The sequence below is a fragment of the Balaenoptera acutorostrata genome, chromosome X (assembly GCF_949987535.1).
Source record: "Balaenoptera acutorostrata chromosome X, mBalAcu1.1, whole genome shotgun sequence".
In the NCBI taxonomy this organism is placed as follows: domain Eukaryota; kingdom Metazoa; phylum Chordata; class Mammalia; order Artiodactyla; family Balaenopteridae; genus Balaenoptera; species Balaenoptera acutorostrata.
Window position 1 is genome coordinate 2,090,995 of NC_080085.1, and position 10,703 is coordinate 2,101,697.

The following is a 10,703-nucleotide window of genomic DNA, read 5'->3' on the forward strand; positions in this document are numbered from 1 at the left end:
TCAGTGTGACAATCTCTAAGTCCATCCGTGTGGCTGCAAATGGCATTATTCCATTCTTTTTTATGGCTGAGTAATATTCCATTGTGTATATATGTACCACATCTTTCTCCATTCCTCTGTCGATGGACACTGACGTTGCTTCTATGTCCTGGTTATTGCGAATAGTGTTGCTGTGAACACTGGGGTGCATGTATCCTTTTGAATTATGGTTTTCTCCACATATATGCTTCTTCTTGAGGCTTTCCCCAACATTTCTGGCAATGTCTTTAATTCACCGTCCCTTTGGTTTGCTAGAGAAGCCCTGAGTTCTGCCCATTAGCTGGTGCTAGAGCCATGCCAGGAGGACGCTTAACTGAATGGTGACACGGTCCTTCCCAGTGTGCCCGCACCCAGATGATCCCTGAAGGAATGTTCATTCTAAGGTGACCTTCTGTCTTCCCGTGGTGCCTCTTCAGCGGCCCTGAATCACCGCACAATCAAACGTCCCCGCGGTCAAATCAGCCCCTGAACTGACAGCGCCCTGCGTGGTGAAGCTTGTCATCCCTGCCATCTTGCTGAAGTAGCCCGGGGTTTATATTTTGAGTAGAAGCAGAGGTTAAGTGGGATGCAGCAAACAAAGATCACAGAGCAGCTGTGCCTGTGGGGATTTGTGTGGTCAGGGATTCATGGGAGGTCTCCTGGCTGCTTAGTGAAAAGGCAGCCCCGGGGAAGGTGAGCTGAAGCTGGACAGTTTATAAGAAATGCCTGTGTGGTTCTCTGCACGGCCGGTACGTAGGTCAGTTCTACGTACATTTTCCATAGTGAATGACCGTATGTGCAGGCAAGAAGTGGAGCTGCCGTGAGAAGTTGGAATAATATTGTAGGATCGTAAATCCTTCCTAAAAATATACAGAGAGAGAGAAGGAGGGAGAGAGAGGGAATTAAGGAAGATTGCAAAATGTGGCCGTTCTATTTGATCGACAAGGGTTAGAAGCCTTCTCTATGCATTAAGTCTTGGGAAACCCAGTAGGCATTGATGGTAGATGAACTAAAATGCAGAGGTACCTACAGACCTTAACTCTCCTGTTTCCGTTTCAGACCCTCTGCAGGGACGTCACGGCACAGTGGGCAGAGTGTCTGCACTTGGTGTGACCCCATTTCTGCTTCAAGACCTGCAGCTCGCGGCTGTGCACGTTGCTCAACAGTGGACCATGTCACCGGCGTGGGGAGTGGCAGGGCTTCGGTGTGCTACCTCTGACTCCAGAGGTCCAGGTTTGACCGTTAGGAGTATCACCCGGCCTCCGAAAGCCCCAATCCCCCCCGCCTGGCAAACAGGGAAATAATATCTCTTGTACCAGGCGTTCCTGAGAATCTAGAGAAAGGGTGAGCCCGGGGTTGAGCCAGCCTTGGTCCCTCGGGACACCTGAGTTACCTTCCACTGTCTTAATCTGAGGACGCTGCTTTTCCTGTGAATTACTGTATCGTTTTTTTTTTTTTTTAATTTTTTTTTTTTTTTTTTTTTTTTTTTATATATTTTTGGCTGTGCTGGGTCTTCGGTTCGTGCGAGGGCTTTCTCCAGTTGCGGCGAGCGGGGACCACTCTTCATCGCGGTGCGCGGGTCTCTCACTATCACGGCCTCTCTTGTTGCGGAGCACAGGCTCCAGACGCGCAGGCTCAGCAGCTGTGGCTCACGGGCCCAGCCGCTCCGCGGCATGTGGGATCTTCCCAGACCAGGGCTCGAACCCGTGTCCCCTGCATTAGCAGGCAGATTCTCAACCACTGCGCCACCAGGGAAGCCCACTGTATCGTTTTTTTTAATGAGCTCTGACCAAAAGCAATACATGGTGCGGCACGATCTTTTGTTGTAAATGCCCCTTATAAATTACACAATTTGCAAATGAAGAAAAACTTTACCCCTTTGTTGTCCAAAGAATATATTGATGATTCGATTTGTGGTAAAATGTTACAGCATTCAGCTAGGTTTCAAACATTTTGTTAATGTCAGCCATGCCCATGGCCATTCAAGCATCTCATTAGTCAGCTATGTACACGGCAATCTTAGTTTCGTGAAGATAACGGTTTGCAGTATTTACAGGTATGATTCTGATGAAAGTTTTTGTCTGAATAATGCCGGTGTATCCCCTAATCACAGCATTCCCTTCTGTCGCTCGGAACGCAGGTCTCCTTTCTCCTGGGTTACGGACGTCTCGCCGTGCTCTGTTGCACGACTTTTGTTTACATGTTTCTGTATCCCTGGTGTCTATGGCTTCTGATATGATGCATCATTTCACTCTCGCAGTAAAATAAGAAAATTATAATGGAGGGTTTTCCAAAACTTATGGCGGTATTCGTTGTTCCTCCTGACCCTTCCTTTGTGCCCCCGTGGGTACTGTCCCCGAAAAATAAGATAAAAATCTGCCAGGCCTGCCACTGCCCACGCACAGAAGTCATCCTGTTTCCTGGTCTGCTGCTGCGTTTATTGCAGGTTTGGCTTCAGCGTGATTCATCCTATAGGCACGTGGGCCGAGCTTTAGTGAGCTCTTGGTAGAAGTCCCAGCTTTCCTAGGCACCACCCTTAGGACAAAAGCCATTCACCAAGCCTGAACGGGCCCAGCCTGCTTTATTTATCCTGGCAAATTGGTTGGCAGTTGGCTGTTGTTTTGTTGGCGCGGAGACCATATCAAAGTCACTTCGACGTTTAGCCTAATGAGAATTCCATTCATTGACCATGGATGGAATTCATGGTCCTTTGTGATTCTTCAATCTGTACCTACTGGGTCTTCTCTCTTTTGCTCGTGTCCCTGGCTTGGCCAAGGAAACTTGTGATCCGCCCCCCTCCCCGCGTGTTTTCTCTCGCTGGCTTCTGTGGTTGGGAACAGGGGCGGCTGCAGTCAGCACATCACTGCCGTGTGCTGAGAGGGAAGTCTGAGCTCCAGAGCTGTCTTTGTGCATCTGGGATTCTTTCTTGCTGACAAGAAAAGAAAGAATAGGGAGGGGGTCTGTGTCTGCGCCTCCTGGTGGAGAGCCGGTCCCCCCCGCCGCCAGCCCCAGATGCAACCAATCACCCTGGGTCCTCTACATCCAGGCACACAGCTTTGCAGGCCAGCTGGGACTGTGCCTCTGAGTGGATTTTACTGGGCTTTGCAGCAACTTTGGGTAGGTTTTCTGGGTTGGGTCTTTATTGCCTCCATTTGGGCCAAGTAACAAAGGCTTTATAGGAGGCTAAGAAACGTTTCACCAGTCTCCAACCAGCATGCACTTGGGCTTATGACGATGCATCTTTAAATCCAAATCAATATCTCCAGTTTACCCCCTTGTAGGCATCGGCCTGATGCTCTACATTCTCACTAAGCCAGCTGTGGTTTGATTTTTGCCCCAGTACCTCTACCTTCCTTCTTTTGGTATCTGTTTTTTTTTTAAATTGAATTATACTTGATTTACAATGCTATGTTAATTACTGCTGTACAGCAAAGTGACTCAGTTGTGCATATATATATATATATATACACACACACACACACATACATTCTTTTTTTATATATTCTTTTCCACTATGGTTTATCATAGGATATTGAATATAGTTCTCTGTACTGTGCAGTAGGTCCTTGTTGTTTATCCAATCTTCTTTTGGCATCTTTAGCTCAGATCATATCAATGAGTGTCTAACAGTCAAAAGCATTAAACTTTGAAATAATGGAATAGATACATTTTTAAAAATGTAATTATTTCTGAATCTGGTGATATTGAATAGAATCTAGTTGATTTCTAATTATTTGCCAGATAACTTCAATTCACCATCTGGAAAAAAACAGCTTCACCTTTGGACTTACCCCTTCTTGCTGAAGGAGATACATTCCTGTTAGTCACTCAGATCCAACTATTTTTAGATAGGGATATTTCCTCTTTGACATGCAAGCAATCACCACATCTTAGAGAATCTTCCTGTCGTATTTCACAACCACCTTTTCTCCTTTCTCTTTTTGGTCAACCCCCTTCAATCAAACTTTCATCAATCCTTGTCTGGATTATGACAGTCACCTCCCAACGAATTTTACCAGGAGCCCCATTAATTTTTCCCAGTGGGAATCATGCCAATTTACCATGTCCCCATTAATTTTCTTGAAGTTTCTTAGCAGTCAAAGAATCTATGGTATGTCGTCAAAAACAAACAAAAGCCCTAGAACTATTCCATATCGACTGCGCCATTCATCTTATCATGGACAATTCATCATAACACAGCACAACGGGCATACTCAGCTTCCTCTTACACCCCACACTCCGTGAACCTCAGCCCTAAGCTAAATTGAACCATTCACTGTTTCTCAGAGACCCAGGAATCCACATCCTTGTGTCTTCCTCAAGATCATTTTCTTCCAAGGATGTTTGTCTGCCATCTGTGCTTGATCAAATCGTAACCCTCCTTGACTGACGCTTCTTCTAAGACCCTTTTCTCATCCAATTGTATACCCTCTTTAAAACTCTTTCAACTACCCCTGTTAATGAGCGTTTAGTTGGTGGTCTATTCTGTCCTTGGGGTCATTGGGTTATCTCAGTCATTTTTCTCCACCGAATTGTGAATCGATGATCAATAGTAGGTCTTCACTAAATATGAGAAGACCTAAAGCAATGCCACTGATACATACGTAAGGACATGGAATTATCATATCTCTCTAAGAAGCCCATGCAGATCTGACTGCCCGTGGAGCTCTACAGCTCAGAATAAAGGTTGGCTCTCAAAAGGAGACTCAATTCGTAAACAAGTTGGCACGCCATTTTATCAGCTATTTTAATAGCAAACACAATAGAAATGGCACTTCTGTCACATAAAGCTAACATGAACAACACTTGACAGGGCAAAACCTATTGCTACCTTGTACCGCTTATAAACCCAAGACACAGAGTCGGGGGGGAAAGAAACGTTTCCAAGTTCCTAAACACAGACACATGCAGAATTTGGGCAGTAAGTGAGAGAATATGAAGGATTCCAAGTTATGCTTTTATTATTTTGCTTCTTTTCAAACCATGTGGAACTCATTAGATTTCTTTTCCATGCAGCACTCTGCTACACAGAGACAATAATGTATCTGGGAACCAAAAGGACCAGAATTGGTGGTAGGTTGATGTGTGAGAGTCAGACCTGGGAAGATTTGACCTGGAGAATCTTTCAGGAAACATGGTGGGTTCTGAGGGTCTCCTGTAGAGTCCACTATAAATGCTCTATCCTGTCCTTTGATCTCAGATCTCTCCCATATGAGTGAATCTTTATTATTCAGTTCTGAGGCTTGGATTGCTTACTGAGGCGGGTTCTGTTTATTGTGGTAAGCTGCTTTTTAAAAAAGTGGTCTCTCTGCATTTGATGTAGGGAATTCCAGTCAGAAAAGAATTGTTTATATATTTATAAGGCCCAGAGTCCTGGTGAGTAACTCGGTCAAAGCAGAGGCGTCATGTCCTCGGGCAACACTTGGGAGCTCAGGTTTGGCGAGATACCTGCTTTACAAACTCTGATCGCGTCCTGTTCTTCTTTATAAGATGTATCACGACTGTGTTTATCCATGGATTACTGTGTAGTTATTCATTAAATTTTCGCCTCCATTTTTGACGTTTTTATTATGCTCTTTTCACCTTGTTTGGCACAAGGCACATATGTTTGGCATATGCTCAAAAATATGCATTTAATGAATGCATGAAGGAGATAAGCTATACAATAAGTGGTGTGTGAAGTGGACTGTCTTTCAAACACACGCACTCAGATTTGTAGTGCTTGACAATTTCCATGGTGTAAATACTCCACTAGAGTTGAGGCCAAGCTATCCATGGTTGACCAGAGGGCTCTCAGAATTCCTGGCTGTTTGACTTGGCTTCTTAGAGCCAAGGTGAGCCTCTGCATACACAGTTCATCCACAGTGTGTGAGAAAGGCCTTTGGTGCACGGAAACACCCCTTCTCAACAAAAGAACATGGTTAGTAACTGAGGGTCAGAAGGATTCTTGTTGATTTAACTTTTTTATTGAAGTATAGTAGATTTACAATGTTGTGTTAATTTCTGCTGTATAGCAAGGTGATTCAGGTATACATATATAAGCATTCTTTTAAAAAAAATTCTTTTCCATTATGATTTATCACAGGATATTGAATATAGTTCCCTGTGCTCTACAGTAGGACCTTGCTGTTTATCCATCCTATATATAATACTTTGCATCTGCTAACCCCAAACTCCCAATCCATCCCTCCCTCCGCCCTTCCCCCTTGGCAACCACAAGTCTGTTCTCTATGTCTTTGAGTCTGTTTCTCTTTCGTAGATAAGTTCATTTGTGTCATATTTTAGATTCCACGTACAAGTTATATCATATAATATTTATCTTTCTCTTTCTGACTTACTTCACTCAATATGATAATCTCTAGTTGCATCATGTTGCTGCAAATGACATGATTTCATTCATTTTTATGACTGAGTAATATTCCATTACATATATATATATATATATATATATATATATATATATATATATATATATCTCACATGTTCTTTATCCATTTATCTGTCGATGGACATTTAGGTGGTTTCCATGTCTTGGCTATTGTAAATAATGCTGCTATGAAAATAGGGGTGCATTTATCTTTTTGAATTAGTGTTTTGTCTGGATATATGCCCAGGAGTGGGATTGCTGGATTATATGGTAGTTATATTTTTAGTTTTTTGAGGACCCTTCATACTGTTCTCCACCAACTTACATTCCCACCAACAGTGTAGGAGGGTTCCATTTTATCCACACCCTCTCCAGCATTTGTTATTTGTAGACTTTTTAAAGACGGCCATTCTGACCGGTGTGAGATGATACCTCATTGTGGTTTTGATTTGCATTTCTCTAATAATTAGTGATGTTGAGCATCTTTTCATGTGCCTATTGGCCATTTGTATTTCTAGAAAGATTCTTCTTAAATAAATATTTGCTTTGTGTTGCCTGATGCAGATTTTCTTGAGTAGAAAAGCCCTTGTTTCTTTTTTAGAGCATCTGTCAGAACCAGAGTTTTGAGCTTTACCTAAGAAATGCTGCTCCAGATACATTGCCCTTCTGTTAACAATCAGAAATGCTGTCAACCGGTGGCTTTGGGACGTATAGTCAATAGAACAGAACAAGAAACATAAATAAGAGATCTAACAATTGGGGGAGAGAATAAGCTATATTTTTTCACAGACAATACGATCAATTAAGTAGCTCTGCTGAAAATGATGTATGTAAAAAAGACCTCCATGAGAAGATTTAGCAAAAGTATTCAAGACTTCCATGAAAAAAAGATCACAGCGTTTCTGGCAGATATAAAAAGCAGATTATTAGTATGAACAATTCATGTCCTTGTGTGGGAAGACTCAATCACATAAAATACAAATATTGAAAAACTAATTCATATTTTTTAAAAATTCCAATTGAAATATTGATGACTTTTTGTTATGAAATCTTGGAAAATAAAATTTATCTCAGGGCAAAACTGGGCCAGAATGCAGATAGCAATATGGGAAATACTAAGAAACTTGCCCTCTCATGTTAAAATATGACATGAAACACCCTACAATAAGCCAGAGAACCAAAACCCACAGGGGTATTTAATGTGAGGGAAACTTCTGATTACTGGGAAAATAACACATCAATACATGGTACTAGAAAAATTGGTTTAATGAGTCAAAAAAGTCAGGTTTTTTCATCTCATACCGTAGAGCCAAGTGAGTTACAAATGTTTTGAGTTTTGGTATTTAAAAATGAGAAATATTTTAAAAGTATGTAGGAGAATACCTAATCTCAGAATGAAGAAGGACTTTCTAAACATACAAAAGGATTAAAAAAAAAAAGAGGGAAAAAAAGAGAGATACAGCTACAAACAGTTTCAAAACGCCTGTACTTCCAAAGATTGCAGTTCTCCAAACAACTGAAAAAAAATGATGAGTGGAAAAAACATGTGCTATATTTAGAACAAGTATTGATGCCTTGTTGTGTATTTGCTGCACTTAGGGTGCGTTAATGCCTTGTTATGTAAATTATTACATTGCTCAGCAAGAAATCCTAAACAGCTCAAAAACTAATAACTAATTCCTCCATGAAATGGCCAACTTATGTATTTTGACAATTAATTAAAAAGTATGAAAGACAGAAAATACAGAGCCACCTTTGAGTATAAAATTAGGAATTGTTAAAGTGAGAGCAGTTCTTGGGCATAAAGGGTAGAAAGATAGCATCCTTACATGCCAGTACGGTGGCCATGGGAAGTGGAAAGCCTTTTAAAAAAGGTTTTCGACAGCACTTCCAAAACGGTTTGCAAGAGCCTTAAAAATGTTCACACCCTTCGCTGTTGCAATGATATATCTCAGAATTCAGAGATTTATGAGACAGTCTTTGCAGAGACAGCCAAAAACGGAAAACAATGTAGATATCCACCAAGATAGGATTAAATACTTAACAGCACATCCACTGAATGGGGTATTAGCCTGACTAATGACATGGGGAGATGCAAATCACATTGTTACGTGGAAAATAAATGGACTTAAAATCATATAGTTTGGCTTATAAATAGAATATATATATATATATATATATATATATATATAATATATATATATATATTTTTTTTTTCCACAAAATCTGAACGTGTTCAGAGAGTTTATCCTTGGGTAATGGGATTGTGAATTTTTGTGTATGAATAATTTCCATTTGTTCCTATATTTCTATATTATTTTTAGTTATTTATAAAATTTATACTATAAAATAAGGGTTTAAATCTCAGTAGAGCAGAAGCTTGCTATGTGACATTAGAAACGTGGTCTTTTCCTCCCAAAAGGCCCCCAACTCCCAGATCCACCTTTTTTCTGGGCAATTCCTTCTGTCCCTTCAGCAACCTGGCCTCATGGTGGGTGGCCTTGTGTGCACTTTTCTGGTTTCTGCTGGAAAGATGTCAAGAAAGATTATTTTCCTCCATTTTGAAATGTACTCAATGCGGTATTTTCTGCAGGAAAAATCTCAGTGGTTATTTTTTTTAAATTATTAGCTTAAATCCCAGCTTTGACAAAACGTCTCATTTTCCAGAATCAACAATAAGAAAATGAAAAAGCAGTGGATACTAATCCAGTTCTCTGAAAAATTGTGTTTTTAATCTCTTCCTTTAACTATTGATTTAAAATAGACCTCCAGCTCCTGCCATCGTTCAGAAAGAAAAATAGAAAGAGAGCTTTTATACAGAATCTATTTTTATAATCATTCAGAGCCAAGGAAGTCCATAAACTCCAATTCTTCATCCAGACCCAGAAAATGTATCATTGAATTATTTTGACATATTTCGTAGATGCTATACAACACAAAATAGTAAAAAGAGACTGCATGAACCTTCATGGTACACATGAATTCTCTTAGATGCGCTTGTGTTTTTTTATCATTGTTTTTCAATGCACGTCGCCAGACATTAATGGAAAATAGCCTTGTTTTTTCCTTCCAAAAGCAGTATGTCCGCACTTTTTTTTTAATAACAGAAAGCTGAATTAGGTTTTTCACTAACAATGCATCACTACTCCCAATCTTTCTAGGACTTTGTAAAAATTAAAATATACTTTACTCGTTCTGTCTCTTAAATGATAAAGGGGTCGTCAGAGTCCAGATGCCTTCATTGCAACATTGTACAAAATTTTAACATATGCCACGTTTAATAATCCAACTGAAATGCTGACCTGGACTTCAGACAGTCTTTCTCTGCCACTCGCAGACGGCAAGAATTGGGGCTGGCCACGGAATCCCATGAACTAGAGTAAAGACATAATAGTGAAAGTTCCATTGCTAAAGTCACAGTGTATATGAAAGATTTTGAAAATTGCCACTCTTGTGCAAATTTGAGTTCCACTATCAATCCATCAAGATGATAATAACAATAATAATAATGACTTTAAAAAAAAACAATTTCCATAGCACGCCCTTGAGAAATCTTATCTTATTTAAACATCACAACGTTTTTATGGCTTAATGTGTCACGTGGGACAATGCTGTAGGTAAGATAAATAAATGGCTTAATGTTTCATGTGGGATGATGGTACGGCTGAGATAAACCTCAGGCTTGCAGACACGTGACACAACAAGCATGGTTTTCCACTTTCAAGAGCAAGGATGGTTCTCAAGAGCCATGGTGGCCATAAGAGGAAAGGTGATGGGGACCGGAGCCCAACAGAACCCACAGGGCAGCCCATGCCAGGTGTTTGTGTCTATGGTGATTCAGGAACTCAGGTCCTTCCTATCTTATGGCTCCTCCATTCCCTGGTCCCTTGTAACCTCTTTACTCAGTTGGGGGATGGGAAAAGAGCCAGAAAGGCATCTCTGCATCTTCACCTTCTCAGCCTGGAAGGGACACACGTCATTGGTGAATTAGTCACGTGACTCCACCTCCAAGCAACGATCCTGGGAAATATAGACTCTCTCTGGGATGCTGTACTCCCACCAACGTTCTGCCGTATGGCAGCTGGTGCTTGAGGCTTGGGGGACGGGTAACCAAGCACCTCTGCCTCAGGGAACTTGCACTGCTCTTAACATTTTAACAGTGAAGGAATTGAGATAACTAGGAGCCAGATTTAGATCCAGGCTACAAGGTGGTAGGATTGCTTCTGAAAAAAATATGTCTTCTGGGCACTAAAATGTGAGTGGCATACCAAAAAAAGAGGACCAAGATTTTTAAAATTCGTTTTTGGGGGTTGAAAAT

General features: G+C 41.0%; 1 long non-coding RNA gene across 1 annotated transcript in view; it reads left to right on the plus strand.

Moving 5' to 3' along the window:
• Positions 1-1,440, plus strand: part of LOC130706424 (uncharacterized) — a 34,892-nt gene extending 33,452 nt beyond the window's left edge. Inside the window, exon 7 of the long non-coding RNA XR_009006697.1 lies at positions 1,078-1,440. This is a non-coding gene — a long non-coding RNA (uncharacterized LOC130706424). The remainder of the gene's footprint in view (positions 1-1,077) is intronic.
• Positions 1,441-10,703: the final 9,263 nt, after the last annotated feature.